The following is an 11,618-nucleotide window of genomic DNA, read 5'->3' as shown; positions in this document are numbered from 1 at the left end:
GCCTGCTATGTTCATCCAGCCCTGCGCCTTGTTGTCTCAGTTGATTCTAATTCAGTTTCCTCCTCAAGTGGTTGATTGCACAAATGCACTATCCTTAAGGGACATATTTCTTCTAATCTTTAACCTTGCTTGAGACCTGCATTTTGTAGTTTGTTTTCTTTAACTAACAGTTGGAAGAGTAGTATCATTCCAAAATATAATTGCAAATCATTTAAAAAATAGGTTATCACAAAATTGCATGTTGCTTTAGATTCCAAAACTATTCATATAATTATGCAGCAATGTGCCATTCAAATTCAATCGTGCTAAACAATAATCAACATTTATAATTCTCTGGAAGTACTACAGTTTTTAACATGCACACAGCTGTGTACCTTTTCTGAGAAACTTTCCTGAACAGTCTGATGCAATCTGTTGCAGTTTGCTAAGGATACAAGGGGATAGAGGCTTCTCTGTGGCTTTCTGAAAATGCATTACATTATATTAGAATACATATGCATTGTCAGCTCAAAATTGATCAGATGAGGTGCACAACTGACAACTGTATAATCTCTCAAAACTAATTTTTTATTTATGTTTAATCTTGCTGTTTTTCAAAGAATGCATATAAATCAACTCAAAATAGCAGATCCAGACTTGGCAGTTTGCATAGTTGAGAACTAAGTAGTAGACCAGATGTTTGGTTCTAATTTTTTTTCGTCCCACACATTTACAGAGTTGACCTCATGGACTGGGTGGATTTTGAGGCCCCATGCTATTCAGACTGGTCTGAATTGATCAACTTGATTGAACATCCACATTGCTAATGAAAATGCATTGCGTCTATTTAGTTTATTTATATTTTGTATACAAAGGAAAAGAATGTTCTAGCTGGTATGCTACAGACCTTTTTTTTAAACATTAGTTTACACTTACTTCAAACCTGTACAACTGGTGATCTTTCTTCTTTCAGTAATGAAGCTAAATTATCTGTGCCAATCCATTGATGTCAATAATTTTACAGCTATATTTTAAGGCTATAGTATTTTGCAATTCGTTTCAGTACTGGTATTTAATGTTTGGCCACTGTAAAAGGATTGGGGCCCATTCAGATTGTTAGGTTAAGAATACATCAAATGTGTCTAGCCTGTTTCTCCAAGAATTACATATGGGTGAAGGCCAACAACTCTGAAAATATTGAGTTGAGGGAGCACCGTTAGAAATAGCAAGACTTCCGTAGAATAATTAACAATATTTTGAGACGTTTTGAGCTTTGTAAGGAGATACACTAGGAATAATTGAAGTTGAACTAACCTACATTGTGAGCAGCAATTCTCACTTTGAAAAATGGGCAACTGCACAACAGAGTCACACTGATGTAAAGTATATTCATAATACAGGACATACTATATATATTAAGTTTGAGATGCAGAAATTCAGTTTGGATTTAGTCCTAATGTTTGCATAAGTCCAAATGGATCAGCCCTAATGTTTCCATAATTATAAAGTTCCTTTTCTGCCTTTGAAACAGTTTACTGTTAAATCACATTGACTTACTAGATCACAATAATGAAAATACATATTAACTTAGGAGTTGAATATATAAAGCTTGACTGTCATGCATTATTTTTACTTCAAATCCAACTCCAATACCAATATCACAATCTCAATTTCCCATTCACCAACAGTGCTGTACCTTATCTTCCCTCTGTCATTACCCACATAGTGATCACTTGGCCACAATGTTAAAATAAATATTGTAAACCGACCACACAGACAAAATTATGTCACACAGCACATAAAAGCCACCTGTCAACCTTTGTGCCTTTCTTTGGTAATTGCTTCCTTTGCCTATCATCTTGCTCCTATACAGTGCTACCCTTGTAGCTGCTCTCACTGAGGGAGACTATGAATGACCATGGAGAATGAGTTCAAGTAGTCTTCAGCCTAAAAGGCCCACCTAGACACTACACAATCTTACAATGACAACTAGCAGCATGGATCCTGGCAGAATGGCAATGCTGGGAGGATGAATGCTGTCTTCCTGAGAGAGGACAGTAAATTCATGCTCCATTTACACACCGCCATGTCACAAGGCCTCGCATGAGCTGACACCCTGCAAGGTTCTGTTCACACTGGACCCCCACAGCCACAATGGCAGCAGACCTTGCATGATAGCAGTTTAACTTTCCACTGACGCATGGTGGAAGCCGAGACATCAGACGCTGCATCGCGATTGTGTTCATAAGTGTACAAGTGGAGATAGGTGCCACTTCTGTGCTAATCCAGACGGGTTCCAAGCTTTGTGCAAAGTCCTGTGCCAAGCTGATTGAGAATTACAATGCTTTCTCACAGATTTCCAAGTACATACATTTCATTGTGTAGACCAATTAACTTTATGCAGTCCCAGCAACATCCTCAGCTGAGTTCTTTGTACTGGAACACACCTATGACCTGAATCTTTGGTGAGCTAGTACCTGTATTACCCTTGCCAATGTGGCTGTAATTGCTCAGCGCGGTGTCAATGCTATCCTGTAAATTCTCTATACCATCAATGAGATGGGTCATAAAAGCTGGCAAAGCCAATGATGTCACATCCCATGCTCTAACATAAAAATAAATACCTGAACTGCTGGCTGCAAATGTGAAACCAAGTGTTAGTTCCTCTTCAACATCATTGCTTTCTAACTGTTTTTCACAAAATGGCTAAGTTTGTGGGTATCAGAATGGAGAAAGTTTGAGTTTCATGAGAGAGTGTGTGGGGGGTGGTGGAGAGGGGAGGGAGGAAGGCAAGGGTCCATGCTTACAGCCACAACATGAAAAACCAACGACTGGGTTGAAGAAGTGGAAATGTGTGATAATACTGCTGTCTTTGATGGTTTGGCCTTGACATTATACATGGTCATTTCACCAATGAATAGCACCTTTTCTGTGAACTAAAAGCATGTTCCCAGCCAGTCAGTGCCTGCTGCCTCCTGTAATGTACAACCTTGTCCTGCAAGGTGAACAGAAGTGTGACAGTGAGTGTAATCCTGTGTGGTTCAGATGTTGCTGTAACACTTAAATCGCTGTTAGTGTACACAAACGGTGAAATGTGGGTTTTAGGCTTGCAGCAATGTTGAATGTGTAAGAGAAAAATGCATCTATGAATGTTCAGTATGATTCATGGTTGAAATTGCTTGTAGGTGGATATAGGGCAGTGAGCAATAGCTGCTGACAGCGATTCATTGTATTTGCAAATGTATTTACTGACCTTGATCACTCATGTCGGGTAATTGAACTTTTCACAGAATGGTATCCATGTCCTTGTGACTAGTCTCTTGTCATTGACTGCCACAATGCTCTGCTCCTTCTCCTTCATAACGTTTATCTGGAGATTTTTTGATTGCCTGTGGATAAACCACACCTCTCCTCCTGTTCACCCCCTGTACCAAACCTCCACCTGACTTCAGAAAAGCTTGGAGTCCGCTCTCTTCCATGTTCTGTAACTGAACAACTTCCAGCAAATGCTCTAATAAGATACATCTTCCCTTGTAAGAGCTGAAGGCTAGCTGTAAGTAGCAATTAACACAGGCTTGTGGTGCAGTTGTAGTTTTCCTACCTCTGGATCATACAATCTCTGTTCAAATTCTACCTGCCCCAAAGATGCATCATAATGTGCCCTAACAGCTTAATAAATACAAAAAAGTGTTAGCAGTACTGTATAAGTCTGGTAACATCTGCAAGAGGAAACAGAGTTAATGTTTCAAGGTTTTGATCTTTCACAAGAACTGGCTTTAAATAGCACAGCGTAGCTCCCATCGTCATTCTCTCTCTCTCTCTCTCTCTCTCTCTATCTTTGTGTCCTCTGCTTAGATGTGCAGCTTAATGCTGGTCACACAGTATAATTATTGAAATCAACAGGCACACAAGCTTTATGCATAGCCTGCATTGGAACAACATGTTTCAGACTAGCACTACATCATGATACAGACACCCTTTTTTTTGTTTTCTCCTATTTCTAGTTATTTGTCTGCAGTTGGTAGATCACTTAAACATTGCCTGATGGATTGATCTGGGTGAGATGGATCTGTGCATAAATAGTAAAATGAAATTGTACAGTGCAGCATTATTGTTTAATGCTTTTATACCTATCTTCTGTCTCAATTCAGTATAATGGAAAATGAAGAAAATCCGAGAAAGTGAGTTTAGGGTAGTCGTGCTTAGTTTGTACCCCCAATGTACATTAAACAAAAAAAACTCAGTAGCATTGAGATTTGATGCACAATTTTTATTTTGAAAGTAAATGTTAGCATTAGTATGAATGTCCTTTCTCTGGGTAATGTCACAGACCAGTGCTATTATAGACCATCTCCATAAGCGTTAATAAGAGAAGAGGCTTTAAACTTGCCTAAGGGCTATGAGGTATTAGGGAATCCTTGCAACACACTGAGTTCCCAACCTGGTGGTTTCCTAAGATTAACTCCAGATGGAATTTCAAGTTGGAATCACCGACTCTGCTATTTCATATTGAACAGTTCCACAATACTGCCCATCAGTGATGGTGCAGGTGTAGTGCAACAAGATTTTGTTTTCTTTGTTCTTAACATGATATGTTGTTTCACTGGCAAAGTCAACTTCCCCAATTGCTTTTGTACTGAGGGCACTTTAAGAGTTACCACATTGCTGTGTGTCTGAAGTTGGCGTGTAGGGTGAGGACAATACATTTCCTTCCCTAAAGGAGCTCAGGGAAGGGATGGTTTTTACAACAATCAATGCAAAGTGTCATGGTCACGATACTAAGGACCAGCTATATTTTCTAGTTTTTTTTGTTGTTAATTAAATTTCAATTCCACAAACTGTCAAGAACCCATGATCCCAGAACATGAATCTGAGGCTCTAATTTACTGGACCAGGATGCTCCTGCATTATCATTTCCCCCAGATTGAGGGAGTCCATACCAGTAGGAAAATAAATATTTTCTTATGTGAGAAAGTGTGTTGATTGATGAATTACTTTTCTGTATATCCCTTCAGCAAATTACTGATTTAATGTTGTACAGAGTCAATTCTGGAAATCTAATAAAAATGGATAGTTTTTTTCTTCATAAATTATGACCTAGTAATTAAGTTGCAAGAACATAAAGTTTTGAAATATGCAATTTTAGCAAGATCAATTTTGTGCAAGTAAGTTATTAACTACAATGAAAATATAGTATCCTTATTGTTGAGGAGAATTGGATCCAAAAGCGACTTGGGAAACAAGTTTGCCCAACGCTATTTAGGCTAACCTTGAGTTCTCAAAAATGGTAAGGTCACCACAGTCTTACCGTACCATAGGGCTGCTAAAAGGATCCAGTACAAAAAATACAAAGATTTTATTTTCGACTTTTTTGAATAATTCACCTTCTGAATGATTTCACCCAATGAGAAGTACTCTCAAAGTCGCAATAGTTATTATTTCATTTCTCGAGGTGCAATGTGGGGAAAAAAGTGATTGTAGAAGTGTTCTAATCAAGTTATTCACCTCAAATGTCACAGAAACCTCCAGTGAGGATGGTAGTATGATTAAATGCAAAACCCAAAAAAAAAACTGACAAGAACGTGTCACTCCACTGTTAGCTTTGCCAAAATGGCCGATGGAAATCCAATCAGTGACATTTAGTGCTCAAGATGCAATCTAAACTGGCCACAAAATTAGGAATTATCTATGCCAATCTAAGTACAATTTTATAACTACATGATAGGTGTCAATCAACCGAAATAACAGTAAAAATAAACTTGCAAGACAAGCATCTCATTCCACTAAATTTCAGTTTCAGGATGCATAACATCTGTCCTTTTTACCTCCTCTCTCTCCTCACCATCCAAGGCCCCAGCTATACGTTCCAAGTCAAGCAGCAATTTCTTTGTACTTTTTCAGTTTAGCATACTGTATTCACCATTCAATGTGGTCTATTCTACATTGGGAAAAATAAATGCAGATTAGGTGGCCGTCTTGCAGGAAATCTTGAGCTTTCAATTGCTTTCCATGTGCGTTCCCCAACTTGCTCTCACGCTAATATTTCTGTAATGCAAACAGAAAGTGATGGAGAAACCTAGCAGATCTGGCGGCATCTGTAGAGAGAGAAACAGAGTTAACATTTCGAGTCGAATATGATTCTTCTTTGGAACTGATCATTTCTGTCCTTGGCCAACTGCTGTGTTCCAGTGAAGCTCAATCCAAGCTTGAGGAACAGCTGGCACTTCATCGTCCAATTAGGCACTTTGCAGCCTTCTGCACTCAGCAGTGAGTTTGTACAATTTCAGACCATGAACTCTGTCCCCTATGTTGATTCTGGTTCTTTTTACCATGCGCTGACCTTAATCTTGTTTTGCAAAATTTTGATTTTGGACAGTGCTGTTCATTATTTTGCCATTCACACTCACTCTGAACAAATGTTTTGCTTCTTTTACTACAACCATTTACCATCTTCTTTTCCTTTTGTTACAAAACATTTTGACATTCAATCCCTCCTGCCTTCTATCCTACGCCAGGCTCTTCCTTTAATTCTTAGAAACCAAACCCCTTCCCAACTTCCAATGGCATTGAACCTTCCATCTTTCTCCAGCTCTGAGAAAGAGGACTCTTCAACTCAAAATGTTAACTATTTCCTTCTCCACAGTTGCTGCCAGGCTTGCTGAACATTTCCAGAACTGTCTGCTTTTTCTCATAGCTCTGTAGAGAGTGTTATATTGTTTCCATCCTGTGTTTTCCGCAACTTTCAGAGTAAAATAGGCAATGCTAAGCAAGAAAAGCCAAGTCTGGCTAACAGTGTACATCATTAGCTGGGCTGCCACTTATAATTTGAGGAGAAATGTTCTCTAATTGCTAGTTTATTAAGAAGATGAAGGACCATAATTACTGGCTCCTTGAGCATACATATTTACAGGGTCTAGAGGAATGCTCTTAAATATTCTATATCTGTTTGTTCAATGGCAAGCAGAGCCATTTGATTTTATAGAAACCAGTCCTCTGATGGTGCTTCTAAAGAATGACTCAAGGGCATGAGTAGCTCTTGCAAATAATATGTAATTAGTTGGTTTTTAGATTACTGATATGCACTAAATACTTAGCATGCCTAAATTCAACACTGTTTGCTGTTTTAGCTTCCTGTAAGATTGCTTACTGTGATTGCCTATGCTTTGCAAAGGAAACCAATTATTAAGGAAGACTGACCATTGAGAATTCAAGCAAACCACATTTTTTAAAATAAGATTTAACTGTCATTTGTTTTAAAAGAAGCAAATTTCTCAAATCTGACAGTTGCCTGGTAAAAGTACAGTTAAGAAAACAATTGCATCCCACTTTGAGTAAAGTTGTATCGTAAATTTGGATTACAGGCCCAACTCGACTCTTAAGAAGAAACAATGTGAAGCCCTTGGGGCAAGTTACACACTGTTTTGGTTTGACATCATATATAGCAAGAATTCCCAACGTGGAGGTTGGGATCATAAGTGCGGTCACAAATTGAAATGTTTGCGGTTGCAAGCTCTGAGACAGCAATGCGTGCTGTTTAACAACTGTTTAACAGACCCTGTTCCCACAACCCTTGCCCTCTTGCTGCTGTCACTGCTAACGGGTCCCACAATTTTCAAAATGAGCTGATAGTAGATAATAAATTTGGGAAGCACTGACATACAATATCCCTCAACAGTAACATCAAATTACATGCAATGAATGCTCAGGATTTCTCCGATCTAAAGGTTTAATTGCTGTCAGTTTAAAACTTCCATTAAAACATTTATATTGTCTGATAATTAATACTTTCAATGCTTAGTTGATAAAATTCAATCACTTTGATAGGAGCTAGGTAAGCAATTAAAGGAAAAGAACACAGTTAAATAGCATCAGAGATAGTAGGAACTGCCGATGCTGGAGAATCTGAGATAACAAGGTGTGGAGCTGGATGAACACAGCAGGGCAAGCAGCATCAGAGGAGCAGGAAGGCTGACATTTTGAGTCTGGACCCTCCTTCAAAAAAAAAATAGCATATTGCATTTACTGAACTCCACAGATATAAATGTATGGATGTAAATGGTCACAGATTTAGCAGGAAGGGATCTCATCCATCTTGCAACATGTGTCACCAAGTACACTGAGCAGGATATTTTCCACGAAAGAGGTACACAACTCTAGGTGGATGCTAAAACAGACTCTTGGAATCCTTGTAATTTAGTTACTGACCCTCATCAGGGACTAAATATAAGCTCTCCAACAGCAATTGGAGGTAGTAGTTCACATGTTGGACTGGGGAGCACAATTGTGATGTTTGGCTTCACATTGGCTTGTTTGGATTGCAGCTGTTTCAGCATTTCATGACTCAGTTATGCTTAATTCATTAGGGATCTCCCTTGGTGTTCCATTAACTATTTGAGAATTGTGAATTGGAGCTCCAGCAACCACTTTTCATTTGGTTCTTAACAAGTTAATACATGAACAAATCTTTCAATATCAATTCCTTGTGTGGAAATGTGAATCAGTTTTTGCTTATGAAGTTAGTGAATTTAAGGAGGAATAGCAAGAGTATAGCACAAAAGGATATTCACCTTCTGTGCCTCTGTTGGCCTTCTGAAGGAGCAAATTTGCTGGTTCCACTCCCCTACATTGTTTTCTGCAGCCCAGCAAATGTTTCCTTTTCAGATAATTATCATACTCCCCTTTTGAAAGCCTCAATTAACCATATCTCTTGCACACTCTCAGGCAGCGCATTCCAAATCCCAACCATTCCCTAGGTGATTGTGTTTTTAGTAATATCGCCATTACTTCTTTCAACAACTACCTTCTGGGGTATGAGGTCTAACAGTGATTAATATCCTAAATGCCACTTCTTGATCCAGTGATTTTCCCTGCTTCTTCATTAAATTCTGTATTGGAACTCTGCAGACCTTTTTAAAATTTCCCACTCACCCACAGTTATGGTATTCTACTCCCCTGCCAGGGTAGTGATCCCATTTGTGTGGCTTGTTAACTCAACATCTCAGACTTCAAGATTGTATTGGTCATACTTTTCTCTGTTTTAATGGGATGCATATTTTACGGGTTTTCTTCCCTGCTGCCTGTGTACCGAATCAAACCACTTGGTTTCTTCCTTGGTGCTTTCTTTAGCCCGCAAAAGAAGCGTCTTGTTCTGCCTTCGAAGTTTGGTTTACCTAGATATCTGCATTGCTTCTTCGACTGTGTAATTCTGTCTTGCTGGTGAAAGGTCTAATGAGGCCTGATCCGAAACACTGACCACATTCTGTTCATAAATTAGTTCAACCTTCAAGCTGTCATATGCACAATTTTCTCCAGATCTGTAAATTTCATTTCATTTACAAACAAATCTAACCTTACCCAAGCATCTGTTTTTTTTTCTGATTACATTTTGCATGCTTTGTTATTAATTTTGCCGTTGCACTAAAGAACACATTGAAGATGCTCAATGATACTTCATACAATGCAGCATCAATGCTCCATCTTGCAAGTACATTGTTTGCAGTGGTCCCCAACACATACACCAATGTACTACCTTGCCCTTTGCCCTGTTTCGTTCAGCTCCTGAAGCTGTTCCATATCTTTCTTCCAAACCTCCCATTCCTGATCCTGGTACAGTCCATCGATTTTTCTGGAATGGTTCCAACACTGGTGGGTTAGCCTCTACCCCTCACCTGCTCTCTAGAACTGCTCCTTTGACTTTGACTGTGATTATTCCCATCGCCTACATTTCTGGGTTGGTGCTTACTGCTGCCTGGCCTCTCAGTCGTTTCTCATCCTTCTAACATTGCTGCAATAACCTCCTGACATTACAGCGTCTCTTCTAATATTATTTTGTTTTCCTTCTTGACTATTAGGTTCACTTTAATGGTTGCATTTGATACCCATTTCAATGTTCTTGCTTCCTCGTCTGTTGCTGCCAGCACTGGCACTGTGTTTGTGTTTTGTGGTCTAACAATAATTATTCTCTGAGGTACTACTACATAAGTCCAAGGTACTCTCAATAAGAACGCTTTATTTGCCACTTAGTAGATATTCAACATTTTCATAAGACTCGGGTAGAGTTGCTTCATTTCTGTTTTTTTCTACATGATCATGTGCCAATCAGATAATAGCTACATATTTATTTATCATCATCATTATACACCCTGCTGATGTATCATAAGTCTACACTCATGATTTAAATACTTCTATAAAATCTCTCCTCAAAACTCTTCTCCAAGGGAAACAGTTGAAACTTTTCCGATTTCACAGTGTAGCTGAAGTTCGTCCTCCCTATAACCATTCTCATTAAAATCATTCCTTCATCCTCTCTAACACCTTCACCTCTATCCTAAGGTGCAGTGCCTAGCAATCCACCCTGCTGAGACTGAATCAGTGCTTTGGACAGATTTTACCTCCTTGCTTTTATATTGTTTTCCCTTATTGATAAAGTCCAGGATGCTGTATCCTTAATTATCCACTTTCTCAACTTGTCCTGCAACTTTCAATATTTTATTTCTGGTTCCTTTGCTCGTGCATCCCTTTTAAAGTTGCATCTTTGTATTTTATGTTGTCTGTCTGCAATTTTCTGACAAAAATTAATCACTTGACATTTCTGTGCATCGATCTGCATCTGCTACTAATTCAACGTCTATTTGAATTTCTACACTGTCTTCCTCATGGACCACAATATCTGAGTGTTGTATCATCCACAAATATTAAAATTGTGTCCTGTACACCAAGGTCTAGATTATCACTATATATAGGTGTGGAACAGCAGGAGTCCTAACACCTTAACCCTGGGGAAATTCACTTAACCATCCTCAGGTCAAAAACACAACTGTTAAGCATACTCTGTTTTATGTCACTCAGCCAATTTTAAATCTAGGTTTCTACTGTTTCATTTATTACACGAGGTCTAACTTTGCTCATAGTCAGCTGTGAGACAAGTAACAAAAACCTGTTGGAATTACGAGTTTCTATTCTAAATCAGTTGTATTTGGCTTGGCATTTTCTCTGCCTGTTTTTAAGACTTACCTGAAGTTTCATTTCTTTAAGATTTATTTATTTTGAGTCGAGAAATTGTCCCAACATTTTATGGCCTAGTAGACCACCCATTATTCACTGTCGGCTTAATTTCAGCGCAATCAAATAATGGGAAAATGTCAGAACTTTGCTGAGGCTAAACTAAACACACTCATCACTTTTTATTCCAATGGCCTTCAAGAAATGAAAGGGATAAAGACTGTAGGAAAGATAACAGAAAAGGAGATCAGAAGGAACTGGTTTGTAAACTATTGAGATGGCCAAACTTTCTTTTAAAGGAAGATTTAAAAAGAAGACTTTTTCAGAAGAAAATTTGAATTGAATAGATGAAGTATACATATAATATGAGCCGGACCCCTCGCTGAGATATTTGTATCATTGACAGCCACCAGGGAGCTGCTGGAAGACTGGTTTGTGGCTAATGTGGTGCCATTATTTAAGAAAGATGGTAAGGAACTGTAAACTGGTGTGTCTGACATCACTGGTGGGCACGTTGTTGGTGAGGAATCTGGAGGACAGGATTTACATGCATTTGGAAAGGCAAGGACTGATTAGGGATAGTCAACATGGCTTTTGCATGGGAAATTGTGTCTCACTAACTTGATTGAGTTTTTTTT

At 38.6% G+C, this 11,618-nt stretch overlaps 1 protein-coding gene across 1 annotated transcript in view; it reads left to right on the top strand.

Moving 5' to 3' along the window:
• The window catches only part of LOC109920522 (A disintegrin and metalloproteinase with thrombospondin motifs 6-like), a 148,101-nt gene that overhangs the window by 977 nt on the left and 135,506 nt on the right, over nt 1–11,618 (top strand). The gene's annotated exons all lie outside the window — the stretch shown is intronic.

The sequence above is a fragment of the Rhincodon typus genome, chromosome 29, assembly GCF_021869965.1.
Source record: "Rhincodon typus isolate 14 chromosome 29, sRhiTyp1.1, whole genome shotgun sequence".
Lineage (NCBI taxonomy): Eukaryota > Metazoa > Chordata > Chondrichthyes > Orectolobiformes > Rhincodontidae > Rhincodon > Rhincodon typus.
The sequence above is the reverse complement of the archived record's forward strand: the minus strand, read 5'-3'. Positions and strand labels throughout refer to the sequence as shown.